We start from the raw sequence: 27,908 nt of genomic DNA, 5'->3' as shown, positions 1-27,908 counted from the left end.
CAAACTAGCTTCCACCCCTCTCTATGCCACCATCTTCTTCCACTGATCTTCTCATCCTTCTTAATGTCTTCTTGCTGAGTTTGTCTTTCGATATCCTCACAAGCTTGATATAACAAATCATTATCTATATCATCTGTTTCCCAGGTATTCTCTAATTGGTGACATGCTTTAATAATTTCATTGGAAAGTGATGGATTATTCCAATCATCAAAGAAAGATTTAACTTTGATGTATTAGTCTGATTTGGGTTACTCACAGTGGTTTCATTGTTTGAATTTGCAGAACAAAAAGGATCTACTTTAGCAGATGCCTTAGAAGACTGATTTAAAATGGGCTTTCTTTTTGTTCATTAGCATATCCTGTGTTCCAAGCAAATTTCTTTTCAGAAGCATTTATATCTGGAGTAAACGTAATATGAATATCATCCTTTACTTCTGTTAGATTAGGTACAATTGTACCATCTTCAGTTCTGTCTTGAATAACAATTTTATTGAAAGATTTCTCAAATTTCACTTTATTTCCAATGGATGGTAATTTGTTTGGCTTATCATTTGGATTTGGTGAAAATCTGCCTTTTTGAGCATCTATTAATTCTCACGTACATGTCTTTGAAGGAGGATCTTGTAAAATTTTTGAATTACACAGCCTGGCATCTAGGCTTATATTTGTTCTTAACTTACTTTTATCATTTTTATTGTTGGAAGTACAAATACCTTTGTGAACAGCACCATGGGTTGTTTTAGGAACAGGGAGGAGTTCAGGCATTTCAACATTTTGTATAACAAAAGGTTAATTGTCTAGTAAGTTTACCCAATCATTGTCAAAATCCTTGGTAGTAAATGGATCAATGTGCTTGTTAAAAGCTTCTAGCTCCTTAGTACAAGAAGTCGTACATGATTTTGTGATTATAGGAGTGGCTACTTGAAAAGAAAGTGATCCTAGCATTTATTTTGCAGTTTTTCAGTGACCAGAGTTGTTTTAGTAATGATTTTCTCCTCTTTCAAACTGCTTTTCTTTCCAAAGGTAGTATTAGTGGTGCTCAAAAAAAGCATGTGATGGATCTTGGCTTAAGTGTTCACTACATTTTTGAGTGGAACCATCAAAAACGGCATTAAAGGCTGGTTCAACAGTTCAGTCAAATGACCTCTAACTGCTATGTTGATCATCTGCCACAGATATTTTGGTGTTTTCCCTCACTGGCTTCTTTATTATAGCATTATCAATTTTGGTAACTGTATCACATAATGACTTTATCTGTACTTTATCATTAAGTAAAGTCTGTTTCTGAAATTGTCTGGATAAAATCATGATTTCTATTGTTTTGCTCTTGAATCACATCTAGCTCTTCCATATTTTTATCAAATTGCTTACCTAAGTTCATAAGTTCTTCTTCTTGATTTTGTGTTTTTAACTTTGTGCAACTAAGTTTTGTTCTCGATTTTCCTTTTGCTCCACTGGGAGTACAAGGAACAGCAGATGTACCAATCCACATGCCCAGGCATGGAATTTGTTGTTGGTTTTTCGTCCTTAGGAGCAATACAATTGACAATATGTGAAATCTCATCGCTATCTGGGGTGTATATCTGTTTTTCTTTTTTTTTTTTTTTTTTTGCTTCCTTTACTGTTTTGCCATTGGAGAATTTTGATCCCAAAAGATATCATCTTGTCCATCTGTGTCATTAGGGGAACTGAGCACATGAGAATAAATCCATTTTCAGCACTCTCTTTGGTGTTTCATACCTTTCTCAGCCACCTCCTCCCTGGCTCGACCACCAACTTGCATTCCTCAGCTGCTGCCATTCTACATGGCATATCTTTCAGGCCAGAGTTGTCTCCATGTTTCCTCCATCAGCTCACCACCTATGACATCCCCTCCACCAGCCTCTTCTCCTTTAGCATTTTGCAAAGGCAGAAGGGTGACAGTACTAAGAGTTGGACCCTGCACCAAGGACCACCACCATTTTTCTCTGGCTCTCTTTTGATTACTGTTTTCATGGAATATCTTTTTTCCATCTTTTTACTTTCAATCTCTTTGTGTCTTTGTACTTAAAGTGAATCTCTTGTAGACAGCATATAGATGGATCATGGGTTTTCACCCAATCTACCAATCTCTGTCTTTTAATAGAAGATTTTAATTCATTGACATTTAAAGTAATAACTGACAAAGGATTTACTTCTGTCATTCAGCTATTTTCTGTATGTCTTGCATGTTTTTTATTCTTAAATTACTCTATTACTGCCCTTTTTTTGTATTTAGTTGCTTTTTGTAGTGTATCATTTTGATTCCCTTTCTTCTTCTTCATATTTGATTCTTCTTTCTTCTTCTTCATATTTTTTGGTTATTTTCTTAGTTAATTACAATGAACATCTTAAATAACATCCTAGTTCAACTAGTACCAACCTAGTTTTAGTAGGATACCAATTCTCCACTCCTATATATCTCCATCCCAACCCTTTATATTGTTATTGCCAAAGATGACATCTTTATATGTTGTATGACCATTAACATAGATTTAAAATGTTGTTTTACACATGTGTCTAAGTCATATATGAGGGGAAAAAGCAGTTACAAACCAAAAGTACAATAATGCAGGGTTTTACATTTACCAATGAAGTTACCTTTATTAATGTTCTTTATTTCTTCTAGTAACTGTCTAGTGTCATTTTATTTCAGCATGAGGGACTCACTTTAGCATTTCTTGGAGGGCAGGTCTTCTGGTAATGAACTCTTTCAGCTTTTGTTTATCTGTAAAAGTCTTAAATTCTCCATTTTTTTGAAAGATAATTTTGCTGACTAGAGAATTCTTGGTTGACAGTTTTTTTCTTTAAGGACTTTCAATATGCCATCCCATTGTCTTTTGGCCTCCATGGCTTCTGATGAGAAATCTGCTTTAATCAGAGTGGGGATCCCTTGTATATGACAAACCAGTTGTCTCTTGTTGCTTTTGAAATCCACCTTTTCTTTGGATTTTGACAATTTCACTCTAATATGTCTTGGTGTAGATCTCTTACAGTCTATCTTGCTTGGAGTTCACTGATCTTCCTGGATGGTTATATTCATACCTTTCATCAGATTTGGGAAGTTATCAGCCATTATTTCTTCAAATACTTTTTCTGTCACTTTCTCTCTCTCTGATATCCTTCTGGGATGCCAACAATGCATATATTGTTATGCTTGATGTTATCCTATAAGTCCCTTGGCTCTGCTCATATATTTCTTCATTATTTTTTCTTTCTGCTCCTCACACTGGATAATTTCAATTATCTTCTCTTCAAGTTCACTGATCCTTTCTTTTGCCTGTTCAAATCTGTTATACCTGTTTAATGACATTTTCACTTCAATTTTTATACTTTACAGCTGCAAAATTTCTGCTTGGTTCCTTTTCATAATTTCTATCCCTTTATTTTGCCCAGACATTATTCTAATTTCCTTTAGTCCTTTGCATATGGATTCCTTTGGCTTACTAAACATATTTAAGACAGTTAATTTAAAATATTTAACTAATATTTCCAATATATGAGCTTCTTCAGGGATGGTTTCTGACAAATTCTTTTTCTTGATGGGCCATACTTTCCTGTTTCTGTGTGTTTTACATTTTTTTATTGAGAACTGGACATTCTGAGTATTATGTTGTTATAACTCTGGAAACCTATTTCTCCCACTTTTCTGGAATTGCTAAGTTTGTAGGTGTTTAGTTACCATTGTTGAGGGTTGGAGCAATCAATTTGTGACTTTTCTAAACTATTTTCCTCCAAAATAGGAAACAAAAAGAGAAAAGAGGAAAACAAGGTACTGCTTCTATAAAACTCTTCTGCCACTTTTGCCTGAGGGAGGTTGAAACTGTGGCTGTCCCCCAGTGATCTAAAGTAGCTTATCAAAGACAGTGATCAGCAATCAGACCATACCCTCACAAATTTTGGAAGACTGGATCTTTATACCCTACCCTGGAACCAGCTTGCCATACCAGAACTCTGGGTTGCAGTCCCCACTGCTTCCTGTCATGCAGCTGAGGAACAGAGGATGGTAGCTGCTGCACAGAGGATGAAATACAGGAACATTTACTGCAGTTTACCAGTCTCTTCCTACAGCTCTTTCCTGGATGCTGCACAGTTTCCCACTAGAGTCCAGAGTTTCAAGATAGTTGATTCAGACAATTCTGACAATTCAGTAGTCATTTTGCTGGAAGGACTGATTGCTGCAGCTTCCTACTCTGCCATTTTCCCACATTCCTCAAAAGATACATTTCTTAACTACCTGAGTTTATGGGATGAGATGTGTGCCTACATAGAAATCATGAGAAATGATGTCAAATGCCCTGCTAAAATCACACAAGACTGTGTTCCCTAGGTCTGTGGCACCACCCTGCTCCACATGGCCTAATCAGTTCCCCAAGAAGAAACAGATAACTGTGGCAAGCTTTCTCCCCTGGGAGCTATGCAGATTGTGATAGGTATAATTATATACCCCAGAAAAACATGTGCTTAATCTTAATCCATTCTTGTGGGTGTGAACCCACTGGAATTAGGACTTTTTGAAGATGTTATTTTAGTTAAAGTGTGGCCAGCTGAACCAGGATGGGTCTTAATCCAGATTACTGGAGTCCTTTATAAACAGAAGAAATCCAGTAATAGTAAGGGAAAACCACATGGAAAAGCAAAAGCTGGAAGTTAATGGAACCTGGAAGAGAAAGGACAAGATGCCACCATGTGCATTGCCATGTGACAGAAAAGCCAAGGACCCAAGGATCACTGGCATCCAGCCCCCAGAAAGCCATAATTTCCAAAGAGAAAGAATCACCTTGTTTACACCTCGAGTTTGAACTTCTCCTAGACTCTTATTTAAGTCAACTCATCGCATAGTATTTGTTTTAGCAGCCAGGAAACTAAGACACTTTTTTGTACCAGAAAGTGGGGTACTGCTATTGCATATATTTTAAAATGTTGAAACAGCTTTGGAATTGGGTAATGGCTACCCAATGGCTGGAAGAATTGTGAGGTGCTTGAGAGAAAAAGTCTGGCTTGCTTTGAGGAGATGGTTGGTAGAAATATAGACATTAAAGGTACCTCTGATGAGGCTTTATAAGAAAATAATGAATGTGTTATTTGAAACTGGAGGAAAGGTGATCCTTATTGTAAAAGTGGCAGAGAACTTGGAAAAATTGCATTCTGATGTTGCACTGTAAGCAGAACTTGTAAGTAATGAACTTGGATATTTAGCTGGGGAGATTTCCAAGTGAAGTATGAAAAGAAGGTGCAGCCTAATTTCTCCTTGCAGCTTATAGTAAAATGTGGGAGGAAAGGAATAAGCTGAGAATTAAACTCTTGACCACAAAGAAACCAGAGAATGATAATTTTGGAAATTCCCAGCCTATCCAGATGGCGTGTTCTGAGACTAGGACCAGAAGCAGTTCTATCAAGGACCTCTCTGAGCTTCCAGAAAATGAGTCCCCAGAGAACAGGGTTCCATGTAAGGGTTTAACTTAACAACCCTATGTTAATGAAGATACAGACGAACATGAATCCAGTCAGCCATTTCAGTGGAAGTCAGGATTGGAAATACAGTTATTTATGAAGGATCTGTGCAAAGTCCTTTTGTCTGATTGTCTGAATCCCCTTGTACTGCATAGGAAGCCAACAAGGTTTTTGTGAAATTTGTATAAGCAGAACCACTGATATCTAGGAGTAAGGGGACAGAAAAGGGATGAATTGAGGGAATAATAACTTCAAAGGAGGAAACTTGGAAGCAGAAGTCCGTCTGGACCAAAAAGATCTTCTCAGTCCAAGAGAGCAGGCCCATCCACATACGTGGAAACGTGGGGAGTCCACTCCTATGCTTACTTGGAGGAGGCAGGGGTGGGAAGTGCACCTTCTGCCTCAAAGTTCAGGGAAAGAACTTTGATTGGAGATGGTGTTGCATGTGCCCCAGCATTCACAGAGACCCTAGCCAACATCCCGATTCTCAGAGATAGCAGGGCCTATGCTGTGGCATTCTCAGAGAGCCTGTCTGCCATCTGTCTGCTCACAGATGGTGGAGTATGTGCCCCAGTGATCAAGGAGAACATGGCAACTGTACAAACACCTGGAAGAGGTGGGGCTGCCACTGTTTTGTCAGAGGACAAAGCATCAATTCAGAGACCTTTAAGATCTAATGGAGTTTTCCCTGCTATGTTTCATACTTGTTTGGGATACATGACCACTGTTTTACTTCCAATTTCTCCCTTCTGGAATAGGAATGTTTATACTACACCTAACCCACCATTGTATATTGGGAGAAGACAACTTTTTTTTAAGTTTCACAGGTCCATCAGTCCAAGAGGAACTTTTCCCCAGGGTGAACAACAACTCATAGCTGATTTTGATAAGACTTTGCACCTAGCATTGTTACAGAAATGGTTTAAGGGTTGGGAGATGTTGTGATGGAATGAACATATTTTGCCTGTTGGGAGGACATGTCTTTTCAGGGTCCAGAGGGTGAACTCTCATGGATTGAAATATGTACCCAAAAAAAACATGTTTTTAATCTTAACCCATTCATGTGGTTGTGAATTATTGTAATGATTATAAATAGGACCTTCATTAAGCTGTGGCCAACTGACTCAGGATGGGTCTTAATCTGGGTTACTGGAGTCTTTTATAAGCAGAAGAAATTCAGAAATTTTGAGAAAGCCACATGGAGGAACAGAAGCCAGAAGTCAGTGGACCCCAGAAGAGAAAGAAGACACTTCCGGGGGAAACTAAGATGGTGGCTAGCTGAGACAGGGCGAAAAAAACACCTCTGTGAAAAACACTAGCTAAAAACCAGAAAGTGACCTAGAATAGCGGTTACAGTGATGCGCCAGCTGGACGAGGGCTCCTAGCTCCAGAGCGGCCGTATACTTGGTGAAACCAGGAGTCGGCATTCTGAAACAAGTGAGTAAGCTGGCTGGAAGACCCACAGCCAAGTGGCGGGCTGGGGAAGCCAGGGTTCAGTGTTTGGAGACCGGCTGGCTCTTTTTTTAAAAAAAAGGGCGGGGGGTGGGAAACCCAGGAGCGGCTCCAGCTGCAATTGTGGGAACCACGCAGTAAAACGCAGCAAGAGGGGGCTGGGCCGGCCTCTCGGTGTCTGGCCTGGAAGATAGCCCGCAGCAGATACCCTCAGGGCCAGGGGAATGGAGCGGAGAGCCAGAAGCAGAAAGAAACCCCACGGCTAGCAGCTGGCCCCCCAGAGGGCTGGATAAACTCCTGCCTGGGGCCATGCCCACAGCCCAGAGCCCCGCCAGTTGTCCCAGAGCTGGGAAGGAGGAACTGTGCGAGGAGGGGTGTGTGGAGACGCCCCGTTCGGCCATTTATGCCTCAGGCTGAGAGCGCACCACCGCATGGCCCGGCGGCCCGGGACTTTCCTTCAGGGACGGCATGCACTGGTGGCGTAGCACAGCATTCCCTCGGCTGAGCTCCTGGAGAAGCGCGGCTGGGAGGGGGGATCCACTCGGAGAACCCAGGGATGCTATGCCAAGTCCAGTAGTTTGTGGATCAGTGAGAGAGAAAGGCTGGGGCTGAACTGAAATGAAGGCTTAGACTCTTGTGGCGGCCTTGAATCTCTGGGATCCTGGGGGATTTGAACATTAAAACTGCCCTCCCTCCCCGCCACCCATACACGTGCCCCACATTCAGGGTGGATGGCTCCAGCAACACACCCAAACTGAGTTCTCCAGCTGAATCCACAAGAATCATTTCCCCACACACCGCAGGAACAAGGTTTAGAACTGACTTGAGGGATACAGGTGACTCACAGACGCCATCTGCAGGTTAGTTAGAGAAAGTGTACATCACCTGAAAAATTAGATTGATATCCCTTTTTCTTTACAACTGGAAAGAACCCTATCAAGCAAAACAAATGCCAACAGGCCAAAAACAACAGAAAATCTTAATGCATATGATAAAACCAGAAGATATGGAGAATCCAACTCCAAATACACAAATCAAAATATCGGAAGATACACTGTACCTCGCAAAATTAATCAAAGAACTACAATCGAGGAATGAAAACATGGCAAAGGATTTAAAGGACATCAAGAAGACCATGGCCCAGGATATAAGTGACATAAAGAAGACCCTTAAAGAGCATAAAGAAGACATTGCAAGAGTATATAAAAAAATAGAAGATCTTATGGAAATAAAAGAAACTGTTGGCCAAATTAAAGACTCTGGATATTCACAATAAAAGACTAGAGGAAGCTAAACAACATCTCAGTGTTCTAGAAGCCCACAGAACAGAAAATGAAAGAACAAAAGAAAGAATGGAGAAAAAAATCAAAAGAATCCAAATGGATCTCAGGGATATGATAGATAAAATAAAACATCCAAACTTAAGACTCATTGTTGTCCCAGAAGGGGAAGAGAAGAGTAAAGGTCTAGAACGAGTATTCAAAGAAATTGTTGGGGAAAAGTTCCCCAACCTTCTACACAATATAAATACACAAAGCATAAATGCCCAGCGAACTCCAAATAGAATAACTCCAAATAAACCCACTCCAAGACATAATTCTGATCAGACTGTCAAATACTGAAGAGAAGGAGCAAGTTCTGAAAGCAGCAAGAGAAAAGCAATTCACCACATACAAAAGAAACAACATAAGACTAAGTAGTGACTACTCAGCAGCCACCATGGAGGCGAGGAGGCAGTGGCATGACATATTTAAAATTCTGAGAGAGAAAAATTTCCAACCAAGAATACTTTATCCAGCAAAACTCTCCTTCAAGTTTGAGGGAGAGCTTAAATTTTTCACAGATAAACAAATGCTGAGAGACTTTGCTGATGAAAGACCTGCCCTACTTCAGATTCTGAGGGGAGTCCTGCTGGCAGAGAGACAGGGAAAGAAGAAAGAGATATAGAGAACTTTAACAGACATATATAGTACCTTACACCCCAAATCACCAGGACACTCATTTTTCTCTAGTGATCACAGATCTTTCTCCAGAAGGGACCATAAGCTGGGACATAAAACAAGCCTCAAGAAATTAAAAAAAAAAAAAAAAAATTGAATATACTCAAAACACATTCTCCAACCACAATGGAATACAAATAGAAGTCAATAATTTTTGAACTATAACTCCACTATTCACTTCCTACATGATATAAAACACAAAAACTCTAAGGACAAATCAGTGGTTTTGAACTCAGTGTAAAATATGTAATTTTAGACAACTATATAAAGGTGGGGGAATGAAGGAGTATAGGAACATAGCTTATGTGTCCTATTGAAGTGAAGGTAGTATCAAAGAAAAATAAGACTGATATGGATTTTAGAGGTTAATTTTAAGCCCCACAGTAAACACAAAGAAATTATCAGAGAATATAACCATAGAGATGAAAAGTAGAGTTTGGGTTAAGAGAAATGGGGGAAGGGGCAATGGGGAGTTAAGAAAGGAGTATAGGGTTGCTGTTTGGGGTGAAGGGAAATTTCTAGTAATGGATGGTGGAAAAGAGCATTACAACATTCTAAACGTGATTAATCCCACTAATGAAAGGCTAGGGAGGGGGTGGAATGGGAAGATTTAGGCTGTATATATGTTTCCACAACTGAAGGAAAAAAAAAAAAAGTCTAACTAGATGACAATTGAATGCTAAGGATGAACTTGGATGGGACTGGAGGATAGACGATAGGTGGCTCAAAGGGACACAGTTGAGACATAAGGAAAAGGAAATATAGAATGTAAGCTTTGTATCATTGTTGAATCTATTGTACTTCTTAGCTGTGCTTGATGGGACTGCATAAAAGAATGGTCTTGTTCATGGGAAGTATATACGTGAATTGTAGTGTATGTTTGAGGATGTGTGCAGCTGACTCTCCTATTTCAGAAGACAGTGCAATAAAGGATGGATGATAGATAGGGAGGGAGGGAGGAAGGGAAAGAAATAGTGATGTGACAGCATGTTAAAGTTGGTGGATTGAGCTATCGGGGGAGGGGGGTCAGGGTATGATGGAATTCTGTGTATGGGGCTAGTATAGTTTTTGCAACTGTTCATATAACTTTGAATTTATTTCAAAATAAATAAATAAATAAATAAATAAATAAAAAAGAAGACACTTTCATGTGTACTGCCATGTAACAGAAAAGCCAAGGATTCAAGGATCACTGGCAGCCAGCCCTGGAATGACCCAGTTTTCAAGGAGAAAACCTTGCCTTATTGATGCCTCAATTTTGGACTTCTCTTAGCCTCAAAACCACAAATGTTTTGAGCCAATAAATTATCGTTGTTGAAGCCAACCCATTTTGTGGTATATATGATCACAGCCAGGAAACTAAGATGCAGATCTAGGACACATGCTCACTAGGTCTCCATGTAATGAGCCATATGGCTCATTGGGTCCTTGTTTGGTTGAAGCAGCCCATTGTTAACAAAAGCCCTTAAACTTTTCGGACCCAAATAATCTCTTCCATCTTTTATGGCACTAAACTCTAGCATCTTAACTAACTTATTGAAGTACCTGAGGAAATTTGGTGCTCCTTTTTGAAGAAAATATTAATCTTACCCACAGGACTGCATGTTACTGATATGACCATCCATGGAAATCAGGCTGCTGAAATTCAACATTAGCAATTCTGCCTCTTTGGTCTCTAAAGGGGATGGATTCTTCTTTAGATAAAAGCAGATAAACAGCAGAGAACATAAGCATTTAAAGTCCTGGTTGAAAAAATCCAACCACAAGCCAATTTAAATCCAGCCCTTTCCAAAGTTTCATGTGAGACAGCTGAATCTAGGAGAGTCCCGAGAGCCATCTAACCATGCATGACCTGTTGTCCCTCTTCCAAGCACTGCCTTTCCAGTGGGCTTGAAAGCAAAAAGCAACCTATTTGGCTCATATTACTTTGGTTGCCTGCAGAAATGGCTTCCCTTAATTCAGATTTTGGTTGTTGTTGTTCTCTATGGCTTTTGTAGATGGTTTATTCAAGGAATATCCATTTAAACAATGTTCCTGTGACTTTTGCAAGGTCAAATTCAGACTTATTGCACATTAAGTTGTGAAATTCCCCTCACATGAAGACCCAGTTGATAAACTGCTCCTTGTTTCAAGGCAAGAAAAAGTTTAGTTCCTCAAATTGCTTGCCAGCATTCTGTTCTCAAACAGTGAGAATGAAATAATCCAGCCATTTCCCTTTTGCCTTAGCTTCAGAAAACAAGAAATAATTATTGTGCCCTACTATAATAATTGATTTATCTCAAGGGTGCTGTGACAATGGTCCTTCTGCTCTATTTAATGACTTTGGTCTATTCAAATTGTGCATTGTTCTGTTCCATACTGTGTTTGACTTTGTAAACAGTCACTGGCTTTTCTGGAAATAGGTGGGTTCATTTTTTAAAAATGCATTTTAATTTTACCAAGAATTGGTTTCCTTCAAAACATTTATCTCAGCTTTGTGTTTACATTAATTCATCCATCTGATTAATTTCTGTTGCTTTTATTAGAACCTAAGTTCTGTGAGAGTCAAGACTGTATCTATTTTGCTCACAGTTGACCCTGCAGTAACCAGTATCATGACTGAGAATTGATGGAATCTCTATTAGTAAAGATAGATCAGGATGTGCTGCAGTAACAGACAACCCGAAAATCTCAATGACTTAAATGAACAAAGATTTTTTTCTTGCTCACATTACATATCCATCACAGGTGGCTCTGCTCCACTTCATCACCACTAGAACTTTGCCAAGGCAGAGAGAAGAGAGATATCGCAAATCAAAAATCACAACTTATCGGCTAGCATTTCAGCTTCACTAGCCCAAAGCTAGTCCCATGAGTAGGGAGGGTCACTTCAGGGAGGCAACAGACTATTAGTGAACAGAAATACTATCTGTGACATTACTCTAGGAATTAAGTCTTCTGGACTTACAAATCAAAGTTTCTTAAATTAGTTCAGTGTACTTGCATTACTTCTTTCCATGTATTTGAACCGTTTGGTATATCTTAAACTTGTTTTAGATAAACCCCATTTCAGAGTATCACATTATACCATCAATGTGGTTATACTCAGGTCAATATACTTGATTGTGTACAATATCTCCCTCCCACATATAGCTCAGAAAGTCAAGAGAGTGGTTTATTAACTTTTCCCACACCAATATATAACAAGACTAAGATGAATGTTTCAGAGCCTGTGTCAGGGTTTCCATCTCCTGCAACAGGGAAGACTAGATAACCTGAAACCTTCCCACTTCCAAACACTTGGAAATCCTGGATAAACTATAATGAACATTCTCTTACATGTATGGCTGCTTAGAAGAAAATAAGAGAACCTCAGGGGTCAAAATGAAAATGGAACTGAAAATGACCACAGGAAGCCAGAAAACCAAGAGTGCAGCTGTCATGTGGTGAGGGGCTTTCCAGTCTGATGCTAACATTGGAACCCTGGGGTTGGTGTCTTAATGGCTTCATGGAGGCAGGAGATCCCACTCAAGATGAGGAGTTATAACTGAGACCCCAAATAAAGCTGGAATGCCCAAAGGACCATAGCCTAAGCAAAAGGTATACCTAGAGTTGCCTGCTTTAGCAAATAAAAATATAGAATGTCCTGTTATATCTGAATTTCAGATAAACAACAAATAATTTTTCAGTATAAGTATTTACCAGATATTGCATAGTATAACTATGTTCCAGATATTGCATAGGACATACTTATATTAAAAATTATTTGTTGTTTGTCTTAGTTTACCAGGCTGCTATGAAATACCAAACAATGGGTTGGCTTAAACATCAAGAATTTATTGGCTTATGTTAGAGGCCAGAAGTCCCAAATCAAGGCATCAGCAAGGACATGCATTCTCCTGGGGTGTATAGTGTGCTGGTCATGGCAGTCCTCTGTCAATGTGATGCCCTTGGTTTCCTCCTCCTGTCTCTGTCTTTCTCTGATTTCTGGCTTTTTATACGACCTCCATATCCATATCTTACACAGATTAAGGCCTACCCTGATTCAGCTTGGCCATAGCCACATAAGATTTTAGAAGGTCCTATTCACAAATGAGTTCACACCCTAACTGATTTTACATCTTCAGAAGGATCCTATTTACAAATGACTTGACACCCATGGGAATGTCGATTAAGATTAAGAACATGTCTTCTGAGAGGGTACATACTTCCATCTGGACATCTTGTATTTTATAACTGGACATCTTATATTTTATCTGGCGACCCTAGAAACACCAGAAAAATTACTCACCAGCACAGGAAGTCACAAAGAATACTTGCCTACTTCTGTGTGGACTCTGAGTCTGGGGGAAATCACCCCCTTCCCCCAAGAATTAATAAGCACAGGCCTGCCCCTACATAGGTTTATGATTCAATTTTATGCTATCTGCAAGGTCCTCATGCAAACAAGCCAGAAATTAGCATAAGATATGCTTCTACAGACCATGATATCCAGGACCCTAGCAGAAGCAAAAGCGAATCTGCCCTGGAGGATGCAACCCTCAATTCAGGCCACTGTGAATGTCCACAGAGAAGGCCTCATGACCCAAAGCCACAAACCACAGGTGGGAGTGGGGTGGCTTGTGTACATAGAGAGAAACTTTCACTTGCCAACCATAAAAGGCAAAGGGCACCAAGCCTCTGAAACACATCCATAGTGAGGATCATTCAAAGCTGGTTTCTTCTCTATGTTCTTTTAGGTAGAGGAAAACAAAAGCATTCACTCTCATAATTTCAGAGTGTGATTCTCATCTGGCCAACCATGTCACATAAATCCATCACCACTGAGGTAAAAAAATTTTTAAATTAAAAAAAAAAAGCCATTTCTATAGATGGCAGATTCAGCATTCATTAATCCATTAATACAGACCTTCAGTGCTTTTAGTTTTCCTTTTATCACATAGGAACCACTTGTTAACTAAAACTCGGGGAAAGCATGAGGTCTGCTTTTAAAGGCTTGTCTCCATTGTGCCACTTCTCTGAATTCCTGGTAGAATCACCAACCAATTGTTTGCCCAGGACTTTCTTGGTTTTAGCACTGAAACCTCTCAGTCCTGGGCAAGCTGAGATGGTCACAGGAAATATTCTTCATCCTTAGAAAAGGTAAATTAAGTAAATCTGTGAAGGTTTTTCTCTTTATCCTCCAACAAGTAGCATTCAGGAAAAGTAAGCTAATAATTATTTCTTTAAGAGATGAGTATGTAAAGAGTGTAAAATTGAAATACATGTGTAAAATATACACAGAAAAACATTTACTTATAAGCTTCCTGAACAGCAGTTTCCTCATCTAGAATACACAGACAACCATAGAACCACAAGGTTTTGGTGAGGATTAAACGGGATCAAGTAGAACCTAGATGAGGTAATTAGCATAGTTCCTGGCACATAGTAGGCACTCAAGAAAGATAGCTATTTTTACTATTAAATTTTAGACTTTCATAGTATTTAGATTTTATCTTTCAGAAACATTTATTAAATATTTTTTTCACATTTTTGGTTTGAAATACCAGCTTTGTTGATATTGCTTGATTATGTTCACATAGCATGTCAGTATCTGTTGACATGCACATTATTTCCTCTTACTGAGTTTAGATACTAATCTAATTGTCATATTTCATCTGTTGAAATAAAAAAAACTTTATCAAGGAAAATAATCTCAATGATAATTTTTCAACTATTTTTAAACAAACTTTGTGTACTTTCTCTTGTCTGCTTATCTTTTTTTTTCAAAATATAAAAGTAACAGTGGAAATAGCTTTCTTTTTCCCACTTTTTACCATTAGTGACCCAGAACTAACAGTTTTCATTTCTAACTAAGTTTCAAAGTATTAAAACTCTAGATACACTTTAAATTATGTGTATATTTATTCCAATGATTGTTTTACTGATAGAGGAAAAGCTAAAACTATTATAGAAGCTCTATTTTTTTCCAGACAGTAGGCCACACTGAGCTTGTGCATATTAACAATTCTTTAACCACTATCAATTTGAAGACACCATCACTGACCCTCTGTTAGAAAAGCATAATGCTAAGCCATTGGGAGTACTATATAATAGATTTGCACCAAATTACCCATATTATTTTATTTGGTCCCCTTTGTGGCCATAATATAGTTTAATATCACAATTATTTTGGATATTGCTATCAAATAAGGTTTTTCTTTGACATTAAAAGTCCTAAATGCAATCAAAACAGGTGCTCTAATCAATATTATTCAAACTTTAAGGTGCATACAAATCACATTTTGATAAACTTGCTAAATACAGATTGATTCCATCGGTCCAGGCTATGGCCCAGGATTCTGCATTTCTAGCAATCTCCCAGGTGGTGCTGATGCTGCTGGTCCAGGAACCACCTGGATGGCAAAGGTCCAAGGCAGTGGTTCTCGAGTGTGGTCACAGACCAACAGCATCAACCGCATCTGGGAACTTGTCAGAAATGCAAATTCTTGGACCCTCACCCAGACTTTCTGAATTAGAAACTTGGGCTGGCAGCAGGCCCAGTAATTTGTGCTTGAACAAGGTTTTGCAGCCTACAGATATATATATATATATTTTTTTCTGCATGGTCATACATTTATGTGTTCACCACCTTCACCATTATCTATATAAGAGCATCTGCATTTCTTCCACAAGGCAGGAGGGAGAGTCAAAGAAGGTAGAGAGGCAAAAGAAAGAGGAAAAAACAAGACAGCTAGGAAGCAGCAAAAGGAAAAATAACCTTAAATCAAAGTAGATAAAGAATCAGACAATACCACCAATGTCAAGTGTCTAACATGCCTCCCCTATCCCCTCCTCTTATCTGCATTCACCTTGGTATATCACCTTTGTTACATTAAAGGAAGCATAATACAATGATTCTATTAGTTACAGTCTCTGGTTTATGCTGATTGCATCCCTCCCCCAGTGCCTCCCCATTTTTTAACACCTTGCAAGGTAGACATTTGCTTGTTCTCCCTCGTAAAAGAACATATTTGTACATTTTTCACAATTGTTGAATACTCTAGATTTCACCAAGTTACACAGTCCCAGTCTTTATCTTTCCTCCTTTCTTGTGGTGTCTCACATGCTCCGCACCTTCCTCTCTCAACCGTATTCAGTTACCTTTGTTCAGTGTACTTACTTTGTTGTGCTACCATCTCCCCAAATTGTGTTCCAAATCATGCACTCCTGTCTTCTATCACCCTGTAGTGCTCCCTTTAGTATTTCCTGTAGGACAGGTGTCTTGTTCACAAAGTCTCTCATTGTCTGTTTGTCAGAAAATATTTTGAGCTCTCCCTCATATTCGAAGGACAGCTTTGCTGGATACAGGATTCTTGGTTGGTGGTTTTTCTCTTTCAGTATCTTAAATATATCACACCACTTCCTTCTTGCCTCCATGGTTTCTGCTGAGAGATCCGCACATAGTCTTATTAAGCTTCCTTTGTATGTAATGGATTGCTTTTCTCTTGCTGCTTTCAGGATTCTCTCTTTGTCTTTGACATTTGATAATCTGATTATTAAGTGTCTTGGCGTAGGCCTATTCATATCTCTTGTTTGGAGTACGCTGCGCTTCTTGGATCTGTAATTTTATGTCTTTCATAAGAGATGGGAAATTTTCATTAATTATTTCCTCTATTATTGCTTCTGCCCCCTTTCCCTTCTCTTCTCCTTCTGGGACACTAATGATACGTACATTACTGTACTTAGTTTCATCCTTGAGTTTCCGGTGACGTTGTTCATATTTTTTCATTCTTTTCTCCATCTGCTCCTTTGCATGTAGGCTTTCAGGTGTTTTGTTCTCCAGTTCCTGAGTGTCTTCTTGTGCTTCTTGAGATCTGCTGTTGTATGTTTCCATTGTGTCTTTCATCTCTTGTGTTGTGCCTTTCATTTCTATAGATTCTACTAGTTGTTTTTTTGAACTTTTGATTTCTGCCGTATACATGTCCAGTGCTTCCTTTACAGCCTCTATCTCTTTTCCAATATCTTCTCTAAACTTTTCGATTTGATTTAGCATCAGTTGTTTAAATTCCTGTATCTCAGTTGAAGGGTACGTTTGTTCCTCTGACTGGGCCATAACTTTGTTTTTCTTAGTGTAGGTTGTAATTTTCTGTTGTCTAGGCATGGTTTCCTTGGTTATCCAAATCAGGTTTTCCCAGACCAGAACAGGCTCAGGTCCCAGAGGGAAGAAATATTTAGTATCTGGTTTCCCTGAGGGTGTGTCTTAGAAAATTGCTCCACCCTTTGATGCCTTGGGTCACTGTGCTTTTCTGCCCAGCAGGTGACGCCTGTTAGCCTATAATTCTTGACTGGTGTGAGGAGGTGTGGCCGTGTTCCCCCAGGCTCTGGGGTCTGGTTCTGAATGGAAAGGGCCCCACCCCTTTCCTCCTAGAGAAGACAGACCCCTCAGGTGGAGGTCATTAGCATTTCAATGGTCTCTCTCTGCTTGTGCTGTCTTCACCCTTCGCTTCACAGCCCTGGAAACTGAAAATGACTGGGGCTTTCTCCACTGAGCCAAAAAAGAAACAGATAGTCCCCTTCAGACCCAGTCCAAGGCACCCCTCCGGCTCTCCAAGTTCAGTCGTCACCCAAAGCCTCTGTTTTTTGAGGATGCGTACCTGTAGTGAGCAGTTCACACTCGCTACTTGACACCCCAGTTGGAGCTCAGCTGAGCTATATTCGCTTGCTGGGAGAGAGCTTCTCTCTGGCACCACGAGGCTTTGCAGCTCGGGCTATGGGGGAGGAGGTCCCACGACTTGGTTCCGCAGGTTTTACTTACAGATTTTATGCTGTGTTTTCGGGCATTCCTCCCAATTCAGGTTGGTGTATGATGAGTGGATGGTCTTGTTTGTCCCCCTGAAGTTATTCTGGATTATTTACTAGTTGTTTCTGGTTTTTTGTAGTTGTTCCAGGGGGACTACTTAGCTTCCACTCTTCTCTATGCCGCCATCTATAGCCTACAGATATTTTTTAAATGTTACATATTCAACACTGTAATATGAAATGTGGCTATGTTTGTCCTGTTGTTTTTGTCCCTGGACCAGCACCTTGCACCCTTAGCTGAGTTTGAGATTCTCCATGATGTGATCAAGGAGGCTGAATGGTCCCCAAACCTAGGGTTGATCATTCTAGCTTGGGGGATTGAAGTGGCAAGGAACATCCACCAGAGCCAGAGTAATCCTGCAGTCAATAGTAATGTCCCAATGCCAGTAACCAATCTGATTAATATGGAACTTAACTTAAAAATAAGAAAGAGCACTGCAGGAGAATAACCAATAGCATGGAAATGGCCTGCCCTCTCTCATGCACAGTAATTTGTTTTTATGTTTTTCCATGAATTGATGCTTCTCAAATAGATTGTAAGGTAGAGAAAGTAGAATGGAAGGACTTACATAAAAACACCCCAAGATATCCCAATTCTAAACCTTAAATATATACAGCAGAGGACATAAAACCCAATGTCCAGACTCACTTCTCTGTTCCCCCAGTACTCCCTTCTACATTTGGTGGTGGTCACTGCCACAGTGACCAGTTACTATCAAATGATAAGCTCTTCATTCATTCATTCGTTCATTCATTCATTCAACAGATGTTTATTGAGCAAGGAAAAGGACCATATGGAGTTTCTATTTTTTGAACCAAAAATCAGCACTCCTTATCTGAAGGAAGATTCTTTATGCTTTTTCTGTGCATTAGAGGCAGTCTACAGGATGTAATTTGGACATGAACATGCTGGAATTTCTGAGATATTTTTATGATTTATGGGGGAAGTAACTCAGAATATTGAATTTGAAACCCAGTGGCACGTCTAGGAAAAAATGTCCAGTAAGGAATGGGAAACACACCAGCACATCAAAAAGACATAAAATCTATTTTTAAATGAACTTCTGATTATTATTAACTATTTCATGAAAGGGAAAAACAAATGGCATGGATGAGAGAGGAAAAAAGACCTTACAGAAGAAAATCACGAGTTAAAAATATAGCTTAATGGTTAATCTGGATGCAGGAGTTCTTGTACTGTTCTTGCAACCTCTCTATGAGTTTGAAATTATTTCAAAATAAAAATACATGACCTGATAGGGAATAAATGGCATTAAAATTTTAGAACAACTTGGTTAAAGGGTGAAGAAGGAGAGAAGAGTAGCCACCCAATTCAATGGCTTTGCTTTTAAGGGGATAACATCTTTCCAGAGGCTGTGACAAAGGGAGCTCTGGCCACTTTGGCAAGACCCAAACTTCTTGGGACTCGCAAACTGCTCTGCAAGGTCCTGCCCTCCTATGGACAGAAGGAGCACATCCCAGTGCCCAGCCATGTGCTTAAGAATCACAGCCAGTTCACAGATTTTATTTTCAGAGAATCAAGTCTAAAAGTCCCCCATCAAACAGGCTATCCATACAGGTCCAAAATCCATTACATTCAGGGAAATACATTGTTGTTACTAGTTTATATGATTCACTCAATGGATTTTAATGACATATGGCACCCTGCAACCCACCTGTTTTAGTTTCTAGGCTGCTAAAACAAATACCATGCTATGAACTGGCATAACAGGAATTTATTGGCTCATGATTTCAGAGGCTAGAAGGCTTGCTTCTTCCTGTGGTTGGTATCTTCTGGCTGGCTGGCAATCTTTGGGGTTACATGGCTTTCCCATCACATAGCAATGCACATGGCAGTGTCTTTGCCTTTACCTTCTGGGCCCACTGACTTCCAGCTTCTGGCTGCTCCCTGTGGCTTCTCTCTCTGTGGCCATCTCTATAAGCCTACCATTAGGATTAAGACCCATTCCAATTCAGTTGGGCTACACTCTAATTGAAGTAACCTCATCAAAAGGTCTTATTTACAATGGGTTCACACTCACAGGAATGGGTTAAGATTAAGAACATGCTTTTCTAGGGTACATAATTCCAAGCCATCTCAATGGGTTTCAGGGATCCCCAGGACTACCCACATATTTGGTGACTTATGAGAAGGACTCCTGGAACTCAGTATATAGTGGTACCCATGGCTAAGGTTTATTACAGTGAAAGGATAAATGACAAGATTAGCAAGAGAAAAAAACACAGGCAGAGGCTGATAAATCCATGCACAGGCTTCTGATGTTCTCTCTCTTCTATGAGGAGACACACTGAGCATGCTCCTTTTCCAACAGCAAAAATGGGTAACATGTGCAATATTTCTGCCCAAGGAAGCTCACTAGAGCTTCTGATGCATGTGATGGCTTCAGCAATGTACCCCAAATTTAGACATGTTCTTGGTTTTAACTCACATTTCTGTGGGTGTGAACCCATTGTAAACAGGATCTCTTGAAGATGTTATTTTAAATTAAGGTGTCGTCCAACTGAATGAGGTTGGGTCTTAATCTCACTAGTGTCCTTTACAAAGGAAAACTCAGAAATAGTGAAATAAAACCCCCAGAGGAGCTGGAAGTCAGGGAGGAGCTAGAAGCTGGAAGTGGACAGAAACTAGAAGAGAAAGGAGAGGACATCACTATATGACAGGAAAGCCAAGGAACCCAAGGATCACTGGTTAGCCAGAACACTATTGATCCCAGGAGGAAGCAAGCCTTCTAGCTTCTGAAACCATCAGTCAATAAATTCCCATTGTTAAGTCAACCCCTTGTGTGGTATCTGTTATAGTAGCCTGGAAACTAAGACAATGGTCCAAGGTTTTATTGGTGGCTGTTGATGTAGATAACCTCTGCCTAGCAACTATCAGAATTCCAAACTCCCAGAAGGAAAGCAGGTATTCAGTATGAATCACATTGTTTGCACAAATAAACAAGGCACAGTGAACCATTATTATTATTTAGAGAATATGTCAAGTGTCAAGTTCCCATATGCCAGCCAAGGGCCAACCTTACCCTCCTGAATACAGCAGCCTCAGGCCTGCTTCGTTAACTCTTTTCTGCACAGCTTTCCCCATGCTGAAACACCCTCTTTTCCTATCTGTGTGGCTTTGTAGGGCAGAAGATAATGTTATGGAAAAACTGGACTTTTCCCCAACATTAGGAATTTTCACTGCTCTGTAGCACCTGAGCTCTGTAAGCTATGTATTTCATCATAGTATTAGCTGTCCAAAAACCTGTCATAATTGAAACCTGGGCTCTGAAATAAGAGTTATGAGTTTAAATGGAAATTTTTATAAATTATACTTTATAACAACTTTATTTGGAGGTCTTCATCTAAAAAAGATTTCACTGTTAGATAAGGCCTCTATGATAGCCCCCCAGGACTAATCTAAGATAACTTGCATAGGGGAACCTCTATGGGGGTTCCGTGGTAAGTTGTAGACATTTATTCAATTCCACAAATGTGTACTAAGGTCTTAATATGTGCAAGTGGCTGTTCTTGGTGCAGGTGACAATGCAGTGAACAAAGAGAAAAACCACTTGCTCCCTTGAGCTTATATCCTAGTGTGAGAAGAGAGCAAATAACCAAAATAAGTAAACAGCACTAGGAAAATGTTATGTGCCTGTTCTGGGCTGGCTCCATCTCTTTTGTTCCTCTGCTGGTAGGAATGTGAACTTGTGGATGCTGAGTTGGGTTCAGGGACCAAGAAAGTCCAAAGCATGTAAGTCTTCCTTAAAGAGAATTAATAACATCAAGTTCTTGCTGGGCAGTGATATAACCTGTAAGTATAGAAGACATGTGGCACTGTAGAAAAGTAGTTCCTTGATAATTTTAGCAGAACCTCCCTACACAGAGAAAAGCTGTAGGGATCCCAAGGGAGGAGGCAAAGTCAGAATAAGAAGATACACTGATTTTCATTCCAGCAAAGATGTGCATGTATGTGCATGTGTGTGCATGTGTGCATGCATGAGTATGTAATCCTCTCCCACCAATATGAAATCTACCTGCAACACTGCAGTTTCTTATTAATCATTAGTGAAATTGTTCTACTCTTAGTCTCTTCTCCCATCTCTCATCAAAAAAAAAAAAAATTTTGAAAAAAAAATAGCACAGGGATAGATCACAGAAATTGATAATTCAAAAGACACTCAAAGCAGACTGGGGCATTTGAGCTGGAAGGCGAGATGCGCAGCTCTGCAGTCCCAGAGCACTCTACCCACAGCCCCAAGAATGGTCGGGATCATTGTGTCCTGGAGCAGACTCCCTGCCAAACTGCACAGGGCATGCCCCCTACCCACAGGGCTGCCAGTCCCCAGTGCGCATGGAAAATTGGTGCACTGATTGGACTTCCACATGGTTTGGACCCCCATTCAGTGCACAGCCAAAGTTGGAGGAGAACTGGCTTGAGGATAAGAGGTGGCTCAAGAGCTCCATCTGCTGGTAGGTCAGGGAAAGTGCACTCTACCAAGCTGTAGCCCTGACAAATTACAGATAAATGTTCAAATAATCTTGCATATTCTAAAATACTAACAAGATGAGCAAAAACCAAGAGGACAGAAACAACAAAAAATTACAAAGCATATGAAGCAGCCGGAAGATATGGATAATCCAAACATCCAAATTAAAAAAACAGAGGAAATACAGAACTTGGAGAAATTAATCAAAGAAGTACACACAAACATCAAGGTCATGGCTCAGGATATAAAGGACATAAAGAAGACCCTAGAAGAGCATAAAGAAGAATTTGCAACAGTATTAACAAAACAATGGATCTTATGGAAACAAAAGATACTGTTGATCAATTAAAAATATTCTTGAGACAAAAAACAGCAAATTTGAAGAGTTAGAGGAATGAATTAGCAAACTTGAGGACAGACTGATGCAATGTGAAAGCACAAAAGAATGAATGGTGGAAAAATAAAAAAATTTGAAATAGATCTCAGAGAAATGATGGACAACATGAAGCACACAATATAAGAATCCCTGGTGTTCCAGAAGGTAAAAAGAAGAGTAAAGGGCTAGGAAGAGTATTCAAAGACATTGTTGGGGAAAATTTCCCAACCCATCTGTTCTAGTTTGATAATGCTGCCAGAATACAAAACACCAGAAATGGATTGGTTTTTATAAAAGGGGGTTTATTTGGTTACACAGTTACAGTCTTAAGGCCATAAAGTGACCAAGGTAATGCATCAACAATCAAGTACCTTCACTGGAGGATGGGAAATAGTGTCTGGAAAACCTCTGTTAGCTGGGAAGGCACGTGGCTGGCATCTGCTCCAGAGTTCTGTTTTCAAAATGGCTTTCTCCCAGGACGTTCCTCTCTAGACTTCAGCTTATTTCCAAAATGTCACTCTCAGTTGCTCTTGGGGCATTTGGCCTCTCTTACCTTCTTGGGAGCAAAAGTCTGCTTTCAAAGGCTGTCTCCAAAATGTCTCTGTAAACTGCAGTTCCTCTCTCAGTTCCTGTGCATTCTTCAAAGAATCCCTCTTGGCTGTAGCAAAAAGCTCACTCCTTCTGTCTGAGCTTATATAGTGCTCCAGTATACTAAATAGGGCCCATGCTGAATGGGTGGAGCCACACCTCCATGGAAATTATCCAATCAGAACTATCACCCACAGTTGGGTGTGGTGCATTTCCATGGAAACAACCTAATCCCAATGTTCCAACTTAATCCACACTAATATGTCTGCCCCCAGAAGATTGCATCAAAGAACATGGCTTTTTCTGGGGAACATAATATACACAAACTGGTATACCTTCTAAATGACATAAAATGCAAATCAAAGATGCCCAATGAACTCCAAATAGAATAAATCCAAATAAATAAACCCACTCTGGAACATATTCTTATCAGATTGTCACATGCTGAAGAGAAGGAGAAAGTTCTGAAAGCACCAAGGGAGAAGCAATTCACCACATACAAGGGAAACAACATAAGACCAAGTACAGACTACAGACTACATACTGGGCACCATGGAGGCAAGAAGGCAGTGGTATGACATATTTAAGATTCTAAAAGAGAAAAAAATGCCAGCCAAGAATTCTTTATCCAGCAAAGCTCTCCTTCAAATTTGAGAGAGCTTACAATTTTCAGACAAACAAATGCTGAGAGAATCTGTTAACAAGAGACCTGCCCTACAAGAAATACTAAATGGAGCTCTACCAACTTAGAAAAAAAAGAAAAGAGAGAGAGGTCTGGAGAAGAGCACAGAACTGAAGAGTATTAGCAAGGGTAACTTAAAGGAAATAGAGAGACAGAGGGGAAAAAGAGATCTGACAAATAAAAACCATAGGATAAGATGTCTAATTCAAGAAATGCCTTCACAGTAGTAACATTGAATGTGAATGGATTATACTCCCCAATTAAAAGATATAGATTGGCAAAATGGATTGAAAAATAGGAACCATCAATAACAGGCTGTTTACAAGAGACTCATCTTAGACCCAGTGACAGAAAGAGACTGAAAGCGAAAGGAGGAAAAAATATTCTATGCATGCTACAGCCAAAAGAAAGCAGGGGTAGCAATACTAATTTCAGATGAAATAGACTTTAAATGCAAGGATGTCATAAGAGACAAAGAAGAATGCTATATATTAATAAAAGGGACAATTCAACAAGAAGAAATAACAATCATAAATGCTTATGCACCCAATCAAGGTGCTCCAAAGTACATGAAACAAACATTGTCAAAACTGAAGGAAGCAACAGATGTTTCCACAATAATCATGGAAGACTTCAATACACCATTCTCTCTGATAAATATATCAACCAGACAGACGACCAATAAGGAAACAGAACCTAAACAATGTGATAAATGAATTAGACTTAACAGACATACATAAAGCATTACATACCAAATTACCTGGATATATTTTCTTCTCTCATGCGCATGGAAATTTCTCCAGGATAGATCATGTGCTGGGGCATAAAACCAGCCTCAACAAATTTAAAAAGATTGAAATTATTCAAAGCACATTCTCTGACTGCAATTAGAAGTCAATAACCATCAAATATCTAGAACACTCACAAATATCTGGAGGTTAAACAACACACTCCTAAACAATCAATGGGCCAAAGAAGAAATTGCAAGAGAAACTGCTAAGTATCTAGAGATGAATGAAAATGAGAACACAATGTATCAAAATTTATGTGACACAGTGAGGGCAGAATTGAGGGGGAAATTTATAGCTCTAAATGCATACATTAAAAAGGAAGAAAGAGCTAAAATCAAAGAATTAATGGTACAACTGAAGAAGCTGTAAAATGATCAGCAAACTAATCCTAAAGGAAGTAGGAGAAAAGAAATAAAAAGGATTAAAGCAGAAATAAATGATATGGAGAACAAAAAAAGAAAACAATAGAGAGAATAAACAAAACCAAAAGTCGGTTCTTTGAGAAGCTCAACAAGATTGACAAACCCTTAGCTAAACTGACAAAGACAAAAGAGAAAAGACCCAAATAAACAAATAATAAATGAGAGAGGGTACATTACTGCAGATCCCAAAGAAATTTAAAAAATCACAAGAGGTTACTATGAACAAATGTATACCAACAAACTAGACAATTCAGAGGAAATGGATAGTTTCCTGGAAACACATGAACAACCTAAACTGACCAAAGAAGAAATAGAAGACCTCAACAAACCAGTCATAAATAAACAGATCCAATCAGTCATCAAAAAGCTTCCTACAAATAAAAGCCCAGTGCCAGATGGCTTCACAGGGGAATTTTACCAAACTTTCCAAAAAGAACTGACACTATTCCTACTCAAAACACTTTCAAAAAACTGAAGAAAATGGAACACTACCTAACTCATTTTATGAAGCCAACATCACTCTAATACCAAAACCAGATAAAGATGCTACAAGAAAGGAAAACTACAGGCCAATCTCCCTAATGAATGTAGATGCAAAAATTCTCAACAAAATACTTGCAAACTGAATCCAAAGACACATTAGAAAAATCATACACCATGACGAAGTGAAGTTCATCCCAGGCATGGAAGGGTGGTTTCACATAAGAAAATCAATCAATATAATAAACACATTAAGAAATTGAAAAGGAAAACTCAAATGATCAACTCAATAGATGCTGAAAAAGCACTTGACAAAATTCAGCATCTTTTTTTGATAAAATACTTCAAAAGGTAGGAATTGAAGGAAACTTTCTCAATATGATAAAGGGCATATATGAAAATCCGACAGCCAGCATAGTACTCAATAGTGAGAGACTAAAAGCCTTCTCTCTAAGATCAGGAATGACACAAGGATGCCTGCTGTCACCACTATTATTCAACATTGTGCTAGAAGTTCTAGCCAGAGCAAACTGGCAAGACAAAGAAATAAAAGGCATCTAAACTGGAAAGAAGAAGTAAAACTGTCATCATTTGCAGATGATATGATCTTATATTTGGAAAACCCTGAGAAACTGATGAGCTAATAAAGTCAGCCAAGTGGCAGGATACAAGATTAATGCATATAAGTCAGTAATGTTCCTATAAACTAGAAACGATCTAACTGAAGAGACACTCAAGAAAAAAATTCCATTCACAACAGCAACTAAAAAAACCAAGTACCTAGGAATAAACTTAACCAAGGATATAAAAGACCTCTACACAGAAAATTATATAACTTTGCTAAAAGAAATAAAAGGGGACTTAAAGAGGTGGAAAGATATTCCATGTTCATAGATAGGAAGGCTAAACATCATTAAGATATCAATCCTACCCAAACCGATCTACAGATTCAATGCAATTCCAATCACACTTCTAACAACCTACTTTGCAGACTTGGAAAAGCTAGGTTTTTTGTTTTTTTGTGTTTTTTTTTTTTAAACGAAAACATCACTTTTATTGACAGTGTAAAGCCACAATAGATAGTTTCACAGAATGGAAATAAGACAGCCCCAAGACAATGGATTTGGAAGGGAAAGATGCCTTGAATTGCTAAAAATATTCTAAAAAAGAAAAATGAAGTGGGAGGACTTACACTATTTTTTTACCATAAAGACACAGTAGGCAAAACAGCATGGTATTGGCAGAAAGATAGACATATTGATCAATGGAATTGAACCGAGAATTTGGAAACAGACCCCCCAGATCTATGGTCGACTGATTTTTGATAAAGCACCCAAATCCACTGAAGTGGGATAGAACGGTCTCTTCAACAAATGAGGCTGGGAGAACTGGTTATCCATATCCAAAAGAATGGAAGAAGACCCCTACCTCACACCCTATACAAAACTTAACTCAAAGTGGATCAAAGACCTCAATATAAGAGACAATACCATAAAACTCCTAGAAGATAATGTAGAGAAACATCTTCAACATCTAGTATTAGGAGGTTGCTTCTTAGACCCTTAGCACAAGCAGTGAAAGAAAAAATAAATGGAAACTCCTCAAAATCAAAAGCTTCTGTACCTCAAAGGAATTTGTCAAAAAGGTGAAGAGGCAGCCAACACAATGGGAGAAAATATTTGGAAACATGAATCTGATAAGAGACTGATATCTTGCATATGTAAAGAAATTCTATAAGTCAGCTACAATAGTACAAACAGCCCAATTATAAAATGGGCAAAAGATATGAAAAGACATTTCTCCAAGGAAGAAATACAAATGGCCAAAAAATACACATGAAAAAACGTTCATTTTCACTAGCTATTAGGGAGATGTAAATCAAGACCACAATGAGATATCATCTCACACCAATAAGAATGGCTGCCATTAAATAAACAGGAAACTACAAATGCTGGAGAGGATATGGAGAAATTGGAACTCTTATTCATTGTTGGTGGGACTGTATAATGGTTCAACAATTCTGTAAACAGTTTGGCAGTTCCTCAGAAAACTAGTTATCAAGTTACTCTACAATTCAGCAATTTCACTTCTCAGTAATAAAGTGAAGATCTGAAAGCAGTGACATGAACAGATATTTGCACACTGATGTTCATAACAGCATTATTCACAATTGCCAAGAGATGGAAACAATCCAAATGTCCTTCAACAGATGAGTTGATAACAAAAGGTCGTCTATACATATGATGGGATACTATACAGCAGTAAGAAGGAATGAGGTTGTGAAACATATGACAACATGGATGAACCTTGAAGACACAATGCTTAGTGAAATGAG

The 27,908-nt window shown here is 39.0% G+C and overlaps 1 pseudogene; it reads right to left on the bottom strand.

The window, feature by feature from the left end:
* LOC119506859 overlaps window positions 1–27,908 on the bottom strand; it is a 44,424-nt pseudogene that overhangs the window by 4,073 nt on the left and 12,443 nt on the right.

The sequence above is a fragment of the Choloepus didactylus genome, chromosome 12 (genome assembly GCF_015220235.1).
Source record: "Choloepus didactylus isolate mChoDid1 chromosome 12, mChoDid1.pri, whole genome shotgun sequence".
NCBI lineage: Eukaryota > Metazoa > Chordata > Mammalia > Pilosa > Megalonychidae > Choloepus > Choloepus didactylus.
Note: the sequence above shows the minus strand (reverse complement) of the source record. Positions and strands in the feature narration are given on the sequence as shown.